Source organism: Micrasema longulum, unplaced genomic scaffold, assembly GCF_059751315.1.
Source record: "Micrasema longulum isolate JH-2025_06_02 unplaced genomic scaffold, ASM5975131v1 h1tg000624l, whole genome shotgun sequence".
Classification (NCBI taxonomy): Eukaryota; Metazoa; Arthropoda; class Insecta; order Trichoptera; family Brachycentridae; genus Micrasema; species Micrasema longulum.
This window is the reverse complement of record NW_028277820.1, coordinates 974-15,970: the sequence shown is the minus strand read 5'-3', so window position 1 is coordinate 15,970 and position 14,997 is coordinate 974. Positions and strand designations below refer to the sequence as shown.

General features: G+C 34.3%; 1 long non-coding RNA gene across 2 annotated transcripts; it reads left to right on the top strand.

Annotated features, from left to right (window-relative positions):
• The first annotated feature begins 4,221 nt into the window (after positions 1–4,221).
• On the top strand, positions 4,222–13,463 carry LOC148280050 (uncharacterized). Of its 2 annotated transcripts, none has more exons than XR_015822713.1 (4): positions 4,222–4,526; positions 11,806–12,013; positions 12,250–12,316; positions 12,438–13,463. It is a non-coding gene; the product is annotated as an uncharacterized LOC148280050 (long non-coding RNA). The 2 variants fall into 2 exon arrangements; XR_015822714.1 differs by having other exon boundaries at positions 4,262–4,912.
• Positions 13,464–14,997: the final 1,534 nt, after the last annotated feature.

Below are 14,997 nucleotides of genomic sequence, written 5' to 3'. Positions count from 1 at the left end.
CTCCGCTATTGGCTGCGACTCCCGACTCCCGACAGATATCTGTAATCCACCTGTAATCTGTAGTCTGTGCTCCCGACTTATATGGGAAATTTCCAAATGATAAATGAAGGAATGTGTGGGCGGAACAAAACATTCTTGTTTTCGCTGCTGTAGCACGGAATATTTTTGATTTACTCGTGGATAATTTTAAAATCATTTAATCGGTATAGTGTAGTTTGCTGTTATTTTACATAATAAATTGCAATTGCCTTCCTAACGTATTGTTTTCTCGTCGAAATAATTACATCTTCATTAAACCTACAAATATAGTATTTGTCGCCATTAGATCAAATTTTTTTAAGACCGAAGTGTTTTTTATGATGTTCGAAATAAAAAAAGTGAAATTTGAAGTTCTTCCGAATAGTGAATCCAGAAATATATTTTCAAATGTCATTTTTATTAGTGGTGACACCAACCTCTTTTTTTTTTTAATTGCCTATTGAATCAGTATTTTTATAATAATAAAAAAACTCCAAATGGGAAATAGGAATCAACTGAATCTGCGTTATTCCTTCTGGTAAACCAGTAAAATAAAATAAAAACTCTAGAAACATTTCATCTGTTCCTTTTTAGTTTTGAAGAATTTTGCTTATTTTTTTCATTGACCGACGAACACTTAGGTCCTGTAACCAGTTTTGGTCACTGTAGTATAATCAGTTATAGTTCTACATTATCTCTGAGTATAACTATATTGAGATGATGCTTCATAGAACAAAAATTTGAAATTACGTTCCGAAAAATGAGCGTTGTCGCGTTAACATTGCCGTGCAAAACGCTTAGTAGAGTAAAAAAGACTTAACTGTATATGCCAGTTTGCTGTGAATTCGAAGCCGTATGTCGCGCCTTTTTACGCTGCTTCACGTTTGCTGACAAGCTAGATTCTGGAACTTAGGTAGGGTGGAATGCAGGACGAGTGCTTAGTGCTGTATCTAGTGTATCCATATAATATATCAATGGTTTTCTTCCAATATTTAGCCATATATAGCAGGTCAAGTATAATATAATGTTCTTTTATTGGGATAAATAGAAGTGAAACACTAAATTCTCGTAGTATTAAAAAATAAATATTGTCATTATGGTAATTGTTTTTTTTTCTACAGTCCTGCAATTTTATGGATACAAAAAAAAGAAAAAACATTCCTTGAAATCTTAAATTACTTCCTATATTTTTTAATGTGGGTTATTTAACTAGATGGCTTAAAAATAAATTGGAATTATGGAAAATGTTTATTTATTTTACAATAAGAGTTTAAATTGGCCATGTTAGACTCAATCCGGTTGAAGTCTCTGACCTCGGTGGCCGTGGGTCATACAAATGGATCTTGACTATTCGGGAGTGGTGTACATGTTCTATTTCCCTAATCACAAGTTGACAATTGTGTCCGTGAATCAAATAAAGATATCAACAATGTACTCATTAAACTGACTAATAAGATGAGAAGTCAGTATCTTCCGCACATCACGTAATGCGCGTCGTCATTTATTAATTTTTACAGAGTTCCGCATTTAATGTTCCGTCAAATTGTTTTGTCTCATTGTTCCGCCCTACACGGTTAAGACTTCACCTCGTGAACCAACATTGTCCTCGTGTGAATGCTGCTTTACCCATATGAATAGTAGTATTTGTTATTTGATGATTGTAGTTTCATAAAAAATAAATGTTTGGTAAAAATAATTAACAATAATTCAATTTATGTTATTTATTGACAATTCTTGATGGAATTCCATTATAAAAAAATAATAATTTTAATCTTAATAAAACTTAAAGTACTCAGAACACTTCTACTTATAAAATCAGCGCATTCACCCTCGAACAGGCATTTTCATACGTGTAAATATTTATCAGTCTAAAGATACAGGGTGAAAGCGCTAATTGGTCAAAAACATACAATTATGACTGTTTATCCTAGCATTATGATACCCTAGTTCCATAGGGAAATAACGCAAAATAGCTCATTTTGAGTAACATGCACTTATTTTATTTATTTGTTCATTTACAATTTATGTATTACTTTTTTACATTAATGACAGTGTTCCCTAGTCAAATTTGACGGATTTTTAAATTGAAATATGGAAAGGGAGTGTTTATTTACCGTCTAGCATCATTAACTCAAAATTTTTAGATTTTGAGTTATTTCCCTACAGAACCGGGGTATCGATTAGGTCACATTCATACATTTGTGCGTGAGAGGCAAATATAAAAATTTTTGGTAGTTTAAAAAAAAATGGATTGACATTCTAAACACATCTTGGCTGTCCGAATTCTTTTATACAATGTCAATTATCATTTTATTCAATGGCTTTTGGAACAGCAGTAAAAAAAGTGATTAAATTATTTTTAGATTCGGTTTTACCCTTAGAGCAGCAGTATGATTCTGAAAGCCCAGATAATAAAAGTGTATTGTGTAGTTTTACCCTATCATACTAACAAACTATTTTATTTACTTATGTCACTGATGAAAAGTATTTACTATTATTTACCTTTGGTTACTGTAGTTAGCAAAAATGTTGAAGCATACCCAGGGTTGTCATATTTGGCCAGTCTCGTCGGGAAAGGCAATTTTATATCGAATAAAAAAGATATTATATAAATATTTTCCCTACATTTTATGTTTCTTGCGGAGCATACTTCTGGTAATTTTACTAGTTAGAGCAGTTATTTTTGCACTTTTATGTATCTATAGAACTCAGTGCAAGTCATCTTAAAATTAACCTAATACTGCAATGTACGATTCTGCAGTCCCTGGAAGCAGACGTATCGGTCCACTAGGCTCTTTCTACTGTGGCGTCATTGGGAGGAATTGAAAATAGATACTTGCATAATTTCAACAATTGACAAAAATTAATCCACTTCTCTTCCACAGAATCAATCTATTTCTACTCTTCCGAGGCGAGTTCAGCTTCTATGAAGTTCTTTAGATACACAAATTGCTGAAAGCATTTGCCGCCTATCTACAGCTGGGCTGCGGAAGGTTTTTGTTCGTTAACAGCGTTGCTGTATTGCGCACATTTAAATCAAAACATTATAGGTTTTGTCAGGGCAGAGGGCTCAATAACGGTAACAGTCCTGACATATCGGAATGGATGGGAACCTTAAGCATATCCCACAGCCATATTGTAAGCTTAAAGCATACTCGACAGCTTCTCGGATTGCGATACATTCCGCTGTAAATACAGATGCATTATTGTGCAATTTTTAGAATCTTTGAGTCATCGTCTTCACAATATATGGCCGCACCTGTGTGGGTTGGCGAATCTGACCGAGATCCATCAGCGTAGATAATTCTTCAACCTATCCATCTTGACGACCAAATACGGTTCAATGTACACCAGGGCTGTAGGTGGCTTTCAACTCCAAATGTGAGTTCAATATTTGGGGCGTATATAGAAACATTAAATGAAAAAGGATAAAGGGGAAGAAAATCTTTAGGGTTAATGTTAAATTCAAAAGATCTGTAAAGGAAGTGGTATCCATTAAATATTGTCTTCTCATTCAAAGCGGGGCTAGGGCATGTATCCGACAGTAGGTGCAATTTATAATCACGGTCATCAATGTCAATAATATTTTCAGGTTATTTTCTCATTGTGATAATGGAACGAAATCAACTAACCAATAAAGTATACTGTAGTTTTAATAATAATGTTATTAGGTAAGTATGTATAAATAAAAAATCATTTATATGTTAAAAAATGTCGGGAAAGTTAACTAAGATCGAATTTTCCTATTGCAATCTTGGAGCGTTTCGTGAATACAAAGAATAGAGCAAGCGCACCGGAGACGACCTGTACGGATTTATGCAATTCACACAGATATTTAAAAAATATAATACACTGTGCATCAAAATGCATTACATAGCGATAAACACGATCGGGGGTCAACCGCAACAGTGACATGACAATGAGGCACTCGGTATGCGTATTTACCTTTTCCATTATTTGTCTAAAAATATTGGGACTTTAAAACCCCTTTTCCAACCTGCGTTGCTGTTACAGATCACAGGCAGCAAATTGAAGACACGGCCTTTCCATTTCGGACGTATAATAAATTCTCTGATTGTCAGGTCCTTCACTCCACAGATTATAAATATAGTTACTTCACTCCTATCGTACCCACGACCCGTCCCAACCCTGTCCGCTCTCCTGTACCTGTCACCCGCTATCCTCTGCAACTTCATGTTCCTTAGCACAAACACAGGACCGCATAAGTTCTCCAGTCTGCCGCATATGTCCGATGTACCTGCAGCTGTGAAAACGTGTAAAAGCTAAAACAAAACAAAGCGTCGCAATTTTGTTTTAACAACTCACGGTTATTATTTAGAACTTATTATAAAGAACTTGTGTAGTCCGTTTCACATTTTCAATTATACGCGAGTAAAAGTGATGTGATCTAGACTTTGCTTTTGTCAAAATGATTTGTCCGTTGATTCTAAAAACGACAATAAATATGACAAAATACTAACGTCTGAGTTAGGTTCGCGTTGTTGTGGGTAAGTACGTAGAACTAGAATATTGAGGTATAACATCAATGCGTAAAACAAGGTTTGTTTGTAGGTTCTACAAGTAGATACGTGTAGAAATATGCAATATGCAGCCGCTTTACCTAATGTTTTAGTAGGTTTTTAGGAACAAAAAGTCCTGTCAAACAATAGTTTATTTCATTATATACAGGCTTTGGAGCGCATGTTACATTATTCTTCGAAATAAGTCAAATTACAGAGAGAAGCCATGTTTCAGATTTATATTACAGTAGCATAGCGACGTGAAGTTAGCTTCTGACGGAAAGCAGCAGTTCATTTGTCCGCGGTCGCTAGATGTGGAGGCAAGGCGTGTCTGCGCTCCGAGTTCCGTTTAAAACATTGTAATAAATAGTCAGGTTTGTGTTTCTTCACAGCTAGTTTTTCTTATTTATAATACCGAAATATTGTAATCTAATAATATTAATGAACTGAGTGATGAGTGCAGAGTATTTCGATACGTTATTATGCAAGAGTTGTGCATCTACGTATGTGTGGCGCAAGTCCGCTTTTAGGGACAGGTCGCCATTTTGTAATGACTATTGATCTTCATGGTGCTTATAATACAATTGAATTTCAAATTATAATTTGAACTCGAAATTAACTCGTTAAGTGTATAAAAATATAAAGTATTTCCAATTCTTTATTCCTCGTTGTGATCATATTCCGCTGGGGGTTTCGATACTAGGTACATAAGTAGATCGCAGTTTCGGCTCTTGAGACGTGTGCATTTGACGTTATTTCCAGTTACTTTTACACCCGTTTGTATACTAAACCAAACGAAAACCCCACGGACATATTATTTTACATTTTAACCTTTTTTTAGTAACTAATGCATGTATAATATGAAACTGTTGGCACTAGAACAATGTAATACGAATAGTAAACTATTGAAATTTATTGGGTATTCAAAAGTATTTTTTCATACTTAAAACATAATATTATACCTACCTACACATTTAATAGTCATTCGACTGATACTAGCACCACTACCTACGTTTCTACCGTCATAGTTTTTTCTCGGTAGGATTTTATGTAAAAAAAATAATAATTTATGCTTTGCTATGATAATATCAAGGGCTTAGATTAAATTTAAACTGAATAAAAAAGTCAAATGACACGATAATTTTTTTTCACGAATAGTTTTTAAGGGATTCTGTCACTTTTTTACAGTCATTAACCACCCAATCCAGTAAGTTATTTTTTAAAAAGACACGCTTAATCCTACGTGTAATCGTTTTTAAAATAGGAAATTAGATTACACCCGAATTTAAGTTGTTTAGTGCTGATGCGAATAATCGTTTATTGAGGTTTCAAATGAGTTATTCTATTATTTTGACAAAGTGATTCTTTGGTTATTTTGATATTAGATTATTTATTTATGTTCGATTATTTATTTATTCGGAAAGTATTCGATTACCAAATTGATAATCAATTAAACTCCGCAATTATTTGAAGTTATATCCTATTGTGGAATATGGTTGTTGTAAAAATATAAAGAAAGGTGAGGTATTCATATAGAAAAGAAAAGAAAAAAAGTTTTATGTGAAATAAATAAATAAAATAAATAAATCTATGATTTTTTTCTTTACTGAGAACTTTTACCAATTGATTCCGAATTCAAGTATTTTTTGCTTTAAAGTCATGTTATTGTTTTGAAAATTAGTCCTTTGTTATTCCTCAGATATTTTCATCAATTTAATTGTAGAAAAGCTAAAAATTCGTATGTTTTTTTAAATACGAATTCCGTTTTGGTAATAACGCGGCGTAGACGGCATACAATGAAGTGTGAAACTGTGAGAGTGAAGTGATGTTTCGGAAAAATTTAAAACCGATAACAGAGTAAATTGTTTTACTTAAATTACAAATTCAAAAAGTTAAAATTAAATTTATTTAATCGCTTTGTAAAGCGCCCTTGAGGTATTACATTACTAAAATGGCGCTGTGTAAGTTATTTATTATAATAATAATATCAATGAAGTGCACGTGCTAAACATCGCAAGCGAACGCATTGCACGTTTTTGGTTCAATCACTTCCACTCGGGAAATTTCTAAAGACTAATGTTGGATGAGAAATTGTCAGAGATAATGGAAGCCAAACCCATTTCAAACTAAGACTGAGCTAGCAGCAGCTTTCGACGTAAGTGACAAAACAAAAAGTTTATTTCGAAACATCATTCACAGTGTCGTACCTCTGCCGGAAGAGCATTCCATGCCATAAAACTGGGAAACATACAAGACTATGACATAATATTAGTCGAAAATGCTGACATACACAAATATAACACCAGACAACAACAACACTATCATATTGAAAAAGCAAAGACAAACACAGGACAGTAAAAAATACTACATAATGGACTTAAACACTACGACAACTTACATTACTACTTGAAAACTTTTACTGGAGACACATTTAAAATCAATCTGAAAAAGCACATGATGACTGAACTAACTAGACTAGACGAGACATAAAATGACCAGACAATATAAAATTTCTAATGTAACCCTAACGGGTTTTTTAAAATTGTAAATAAATAAAATAAATTAAAAAAATAAGGCCTGCTACCGCAAATCCGCGTTCACCGGATTTAGTGCGCTGGTTGTGTACATGCATAATAATCTTTCCTATTGCCGTAGATGTAGCTGGTCTAAGCGTAAGACGTCTTTCAGCTAGTTCATCTGGAATGCATAGTTCTTTAAGAGAATCCGGAGCAGGGTTGTGCAGTGACTTACACAACTTCATGAGCCAACATAGTTTGTATTCCACTCTCTGTGGAAAACATCTGTAGAAGGATTAATCAAGTACTATTTAAATAGCAATACAGTATAGCTGCATCAATTAACAACTCTTTAAAAGGAAATACTTTAAGAACCATCCAAAAAGTTCGGTGAAAGAAGAGTAAGACGACACAAAATCCCCTAAACTATTTACTCGAGCTCTGGAAGTTGTCTTTACTAGAACGATAAAGGTATCAACATCAACGGCAAACTTATAATCAATCTCTGGTTCGCAGACGATATAGTCCTTTTTGTCAAAGATAAAAAGGATCTTGAAAACCTTAATGAAGTTAATACAGCATACCCGAAAATAGGCTTGAAAATTACTGTTTCAAAAACAAGTAACGAGAAATGAAAACCAATAACATCTTGGTAAATGGACGAGCTATAGAAAATGTTGATAGTTATATATACCTAGGGCATGAAATACAGCTCGGGAAAGAGAATCAATAGATGGAAATCGAAAAAAAGCGAGGTCTAGCAGGGGCAGCCTTTGGTAAACTGTCATATTATATCCTGAAGTCTCCGAAGTATTCACATGACTTTAAAAAGAATCTTGATGATGCTTGTGTTCTCCCTATACATACGGCTGTGAAACTGTGTGTACACTAACAATTTTTTACACAAATTATCAGTGACACAAAAGGCTATGAAAAGGAGAATGCTGGATATTTAATAAAGAGACAGAAGAACTGATACATGGATAAGAGCGTGATCCAGGGCTGACGACGTAGTCCACAGGGCTGTTAACCAAAAATGGAGCGGGGCTGGTCATATAGCTAGAACCACAGACGAAGTAAAACAGTCCTGGAATAGCGACATAGAACAGGTAGAAAAAATATCGGCAGGCCTCAGGCAAGGTGGTCTGATGATATATGACGGGTTACAGGAAGTGGTTGGATGCGGATCACTTAGGATATGGAGATCTAAGGGGGAGGTCTATGTTCACCATTGGACACAAGAGGGCTGGTGATGGTCATGCCGGGCTTTCTCGGTATTCCTCGTTTTCTGCATCCATCAACCTTTGGATCGTAGATCTTTTTAGCCGTTCTTTTAGTGTCTATTCGCTCTACATGTCCAAACCATCGCAGCAACCCCTTCTTAATTTTGTTGATCTCAGTCTAACATAATGCATGGATCTCGACATTTGTGCACCTATCATACATCGTTTTCCCATACATTCGCCTGAGAGCATTTTGACAGCATTTCGACGGTATTCAGTCTACTTTCATAATTGTTTTTCCAATTCCATATTTATGGGAATACATAAGGGCTGGCACCAGAATCCCATTGTGAACGGTTAGTTTGGCCACCTGCTACACATATTTGTTTGCCAAGGTAGATTTAAGATCATCGTTTACCCTGTTCCCGGCATTCACCCTCCTTTCAATATCTTTATTGATCTCTCCGTCACTAGTAAACATATTCACCAGATACACAAATTGTTCTAATTGATTTAGAACCTCTCCGTTCACACTGATCTCACATTTAGTTATACTTTGATCCTTCTCAAAAACCATCACTTTCAGACACACAGCAAGTAGCTTTTCTTGCATACATCGTGGACTAAGAATTGCAAAACACAATAGACAGTTAAATGACCCATTTTTACTCCCATTCTTAAATCTTTTAGCTCTTTCATATGGTTATCGGTGTATTAGTTAACAACCACGGCGACATAACACATCTCTGTTTGACTCCTTTAAGAATGTCAATCCACGATTTGAATGTCCCATTTACCCTCACACATGCTGTGCTATCCTAATACTGCGATGCAATAGCCCGTATTAGGTTACCATTCACTCCGTACTCAGATAAAATCTTCCACAATTTTTCTCTGTCAACTCTATCAAACGCTTTTTACAGATCGACGAATGCACAGTAAAGGCTCTGGTGCTTAGCCAAAAAAATATCTGTTAAATTTCGCAGAGCAAATATTTGATCCATACATCCTCTTCCATTCATAAAGCCACCCACATTCTATCTTTAGTCACTTTTCTTACTCTCACAATCAGTATTCTACCATATATTATGCCAACTGCGCTTAAAATGCTGATATATCTATAGTTTCAGCATTACACCTAAGAGTATTTTCCCTTGCATGGAGACATAACAAAAGCCTTTCTTCGATCTTACTCTACCTTTCTTACTCTAAACTTCGGTTAAAAAGCTATACAAAAAATATTTCACCACCTGCCTTTTTAAACTCTGTGGCAACGTTATCAGAATATTTTGCTTTCCCATTCTTCATATACTTCACAGCATTTTTTATTTCTTCCGTTCTTATCTCTCTCACATCGTCACCTGCATTTATATTTACTTGAGAAGATGAAGCACTGGCTATATTTCCTGTGTGCGTTTCGTACACCTCAAAATATCCCTTCCATCTTGTTTTAACTCCACTATTTTTCGTCACCATTTTTCCATCTTTCACTGCTGTCATACATTCGCTATCACTACTGTTTCGGGATTTTTTACCGTTTCCCAAAATTTTTCTTCAAATATTTTTTTCATTTTCATTCCCTCACTTTCCTTCAGCTATTTTTTTCATTCACACATACCCTGTTTCTCTTTTTTCTGACATTGAATTCATAAAAAAAAAATTGCGGCATACTTGCTGGAATCCGTTGTCAACAAGATTAACCACCCTTCCTTCTTTTCTTAAACGAGCTTTTTTATTTCATCGTCCCACCATGCTTAATCTTTCTATCTTCTTTGCCATACCGCGTACTTCTGTTGCTGATTTACACATACTTTTTTTTTAAAACACTTCCACATATTATTAATGCTCATACTTTCTTCACACTCTACTATCAGTCTACGTCTAACCGCCCTTTCAAAATAATCATTTGTACCAACATTTTTAAGTTTTTAAACTTTCACTCTAGAAGGTGCCTGTATTATACGGGTTTTGGAACAAGATTATTCTTGATATTCCTTATTATCAAAGAAAGTGTTTATCAAAGAAAGTGTGGCGGCCTTGTCTTACTGGTTGTTCGCAATCGGCTTACCCGGCGTTAACGGGAGGCCTGGGAGTCTGGCGATCCGAGAAAGCACTGACCGCTAAGTCAACCTCAAAGGTCTTTCAACGGGCCGTGTTGGTTCATAGAGGCGAGCGTAATAAAAAAGTCAAGGTGGCGACCAACAGCGTATACCTTAGTTCAGAGCGGGGAGCGGAGTGGGCGAAGGACGTCAGATAAGTGACAACACACAAAACACACAAGTCAAATGCCAAGAGCGAACTGATTCACTATCGTTTAGTTTTTCTTTCTAAGAAAGCGATTAAAATTAGCTACTGAAGAATCTGTAATTTAAAATAATAACAGTGAACTGTTGGCGGCTGTTACAAACTATAGTAGGATTCACGACCATAGTCGTCTGGTTCTGAGAATTACAAATGGTTTACTGTCCTTTTTAAGCCTGAAGAATATAGTCAAGCTACATAATTAAATCGGGCATTTGAGAAACCTCAACAGTGTACAATTTTCAGAAATCACAGAAATGCATTTAAAAAATATTTTTTTAATTAAATTTTTATGTCTAACTAAGGTAGCGAATAGCGTATTTTGTTATTATTATCCTTTATTTTTTTTATAAAACGCTGGTTTATCAACAGAATGAAGAGCGTTTCAAATCAGAGTCACAGTTCTCAAATGACCGATTATTTTTTTATCGAATCCCAGGAAGGACAGTAATTAGTATAGGGTAGCCAGCCGCCAGATTTGGTGAATCCGTGTATATCAGTAGCAATATAAGCTTAATATAGGCTTAGACTGGCATGACTTATATAATATTATATAACGAATGTAATAATCCGTAAGGGTTAATAAATAAATTTTCAAATAAAAAAAAAGTATAAGCCGCGGCACCAGATAATGTAAGCTATTACTAGATTTTTAAAATGACCCTTTGAATACGTTTCAACATTGGATGGAATAATTATACTGATAGTCAAAAATATAATATTGGGTTTGTCCAAATGTTTGTTAACATTCTGGATTTTCTCACCAGGGAGTTATTTATTTATACATTTTGTTATATTTAAGTCTTTTTTGCAAAAAAAATATATCTGAATTTGTCGCAATAAAGAGAGGGAAAACATTTTTGCAGCTCTTTTACTTAACAAAAGTCAAAAGATGGAAGAGTTGTGGAAATGTTAATGTTTAAACATAGGCAAAATTGTGAATGTTACACGGTGTGTAATGTGGCCACTTAAACCAGCCGATTGACAGGTCATAAGCTCTGTAAATGCCTAGAATTTCATGTTCCCTCCTCAAAAATGTTTTTCTCCTCTGTTGCGACAAATTTAGAATGAAAAAGGTGCCAAATACTACCCACTTATATGTCTTTTCTAGTTTAAGTTATTATTTTTTACAATTTACGAAATTCCAATCATTAAAAAAATAAAATAATTGACATTTATTTTTATTATCCTTTAATAATAAACACTATCCATGCTGGCTATTTTCAGATAGTATTATATAAGTATACTAAAAAGCAGACAAATCAACGATGGACCCAGAAGATATTGCATATGATAGAAAGCTGGCAGAAATGAAGGAGTATTTGCCATTTTTAGATACCATGGAAAATAGATTAAAGACTGCTACAGGAGATGGCATTGGAATACAATTTTCTAAAATACAAGGATTAAAAAACTTACTTTTAAGTAATAAAAGGTGAACACAAGTTTTTTAAAATTTTAAATATAAACAGCTAATATAAAAGTAAATTTTTAAATAATAATACAATTATAGCGGGTCCTATAATTTACTGATCTTGAATGAACCCCTTCGCCTAGTCAAATTTGTTTCAAAATTAGTCATTTAAGTATATATATAAATAAAAGGCATGCGGCAATAGTCTTTTTTTTATTATGAAAAAATAAAATTGTCTAAAAGTTAAGTTCTTTTAGGATGAAGATGGATAATCTCAAGAAATGCGAACTAGTTTTAATGAAGTTGCGCCAAAAAGTTCAAGAGGTAAAATAATGTCATTTATTAAAAATATTTTTAAAAAAACTTTAAAGAACGCCGCCTTTAATTGTATAATATCTAACCATGTATTTTTTTCTTATTCATTTGATGTATTTTCACATTGTAGAAACAAATAATCGGTTTCGCACCTACACTTATTGGTAATAATTCTCCCCTGGAAAACGTAGACATTCCGTCTGTCACAGTCATAAGTTCAATGAATATGAACTTTTACAAGGAAATTCCGGATTCTGTACCAAACTCCTCGATTAAAGTGAAGGAACAGAGTCCATTAAGAATCGAAACACCCAGTACTCCAAAAAAACAGCTTGATGATTCGCGAGCAAAATTAAAAGACATAGTATCTATGTCTCATTTTAGTGCTTCTGTTGAAGATTCTTCACAGGCTGTGGGAGAGCCACCGAGAAACCACGATTCACTAAATCAAATAGGAAATATTTTTGAGAAAGAGATTGAGTTCGTGACGACTCATTTTGTGTCGAATAAAGGAACACCGAATTCTGTAATGGATAGCACAGTTCACATATCCGAGTGTGAAGCATTTATAAAAAAATGCTGTTCTGGAAATCGTTCGCCTAAAACAGTTGATACAAACCCAAAAAATAAATCGACCTTCAGCAATCGAAACTATACACGCATTCTAATATCACCGGTTAGATTTCCAAGTGAAAAATATTCAGGCAAATCTAAGAGATCTGAGAGTAAGTCACCAACCTCGATTAAATCCGCGATAAATCAACCGAAAGATTTTAAGTTATTTACTCGCCGGGAATCATGTAGTGTTGTAAAACACCGTTCTCAATCGAAATCCAGTTATTCGTCCAGTTCAGAAAGAAGAAACGTTTGTAAATCACCTACTCGTTACAAATGCAAAGAATTTGATGTCGAGCGAAAATCTCGAACCGTTGGCTCAAAGGCATACACTACAGAAAGAAATAAAGTAACAAATGATAAATTAAAAAAACTCAGTAAACGCGAGTCGTCTGAAGAAAAGAAAAGAGAACTGAGTGAATTACGCAAAAAGAGGGAAAAAATTGTACAAGCAATTGAAGAAGAAAATCTTTTTGAAGCTCTATCTAGTACAAATGAAATGTCTTCTGTTGAAGCTGTAAAACATAAAAAGAATGAAAAAGACAAAGAAGAAGGCGAAATTGGTGAAAGCGAAGAAGAGGAAGAAGAAAATATTAAATTACTGTACGGTAATTTAGTGACACCTAAAGATCAACATTTAGATATAAGTTCAATAAATTGTTTCAACCGTGACAACCAATTTGGCAATAAAACCAATAACGTCAAAATTGATTTTGAGAAACTCGGCAAACAAGATCTTCCGAAACAGTCAGATAAAAATACTGATTTAAAAAAGCAAATTCGTTTTAGTATAAAAGATCGTAAAGTACATTTAGTTCCTAAAAATGTCGATGTAATTGAGAAGTTAAGAGACGATTGTACATTAAAAAGTAAAGAGGATTTATTTAAATCTAAAAACGATGGGGGCTTCGACAGTAAAAGTGCTCTTATTGAAAGTAAAATTGAAAATATTTCGTCAAAAAAACAAACATCATTGATAGAAAAGATGGTCGACATTATAAATTCTGAAATCTCACCTATTAAAAACAAAACACCTCTTGAAAAATGTGCTGTAAAAACTATAGCAAATGCAAGCAAATCCGAAGCCGAACAGCCTCCGATTTTAAATAATACTCTTTCAATAGATACTGTTAAGAGTAGTTTTGAAGAAGATATACTAAAAGCATTAGCTGACGATTCTCGGTTACCAGAAAGTGAAGAAAATTTAGACTCTAATAAATTTTTTGCTGAAAGTAGTTTACAAAATGTGTGCAGTCAAAAAGCGCGGCGTATAAGCTTGGAGAAGTATAAAGAAAAAAAAGCTTTCTTAGCATCAAATTCATTAAACATGGACGTAAAACCAACAACACAAAGTGTGGAAAATTACGTTGATATAATAAATCGCGTATTCACGCCTAAAGAACTTGAGCGCTTTAATCCTATTATAAGGAAGACAGTGGAATCGGTGTCCCAAAATCCCAGTTGCAGATCAAATATTGATTCAAGTGCTGATAAACCCGACGCGCTCACAAAATTTATGAATTCAGAAAACCCGAATTTTACTAAACCAGCCTTACAATCGCCTAATCCAATTCAACATTTTCCCGAATTCAATAAAATAATTCCCAGTTTACGTGAAAAATCCAATAATTTTATCTCACCACCTTACGAAACGAATTGCGTACCACCTTGGGCAACACCAACACATAGAACATATGAGATAATTCAACCAAGAAAACATGTTTATGCTGGACAAATAACATACTGTCCCAGTGTTGACATTTTAAGTCCTAAATCTGATGAAAGGATCAGTATGGAAATGAATACGCCTTCTATTTCGCTTCCAGGAATTATTCCTCCAAATATGATGACGCCATGCTCCGATATGCGCATTCCAGGAATTATTCCTCCAAATATGATGACGCCATGCTCCGATATGCGCATAGTAAATAACACGAACAGTATGTTAAGTGAAAGAGATTTAAAAACCACGATGCCATATGCTCCCGTTGATTTTCCCGTCAGTGCTAACTATAGAGGAAAAAAACCAAAACCTTTGTTGGGTTATTCGATGGGTAATTTAAACATAATGCGTG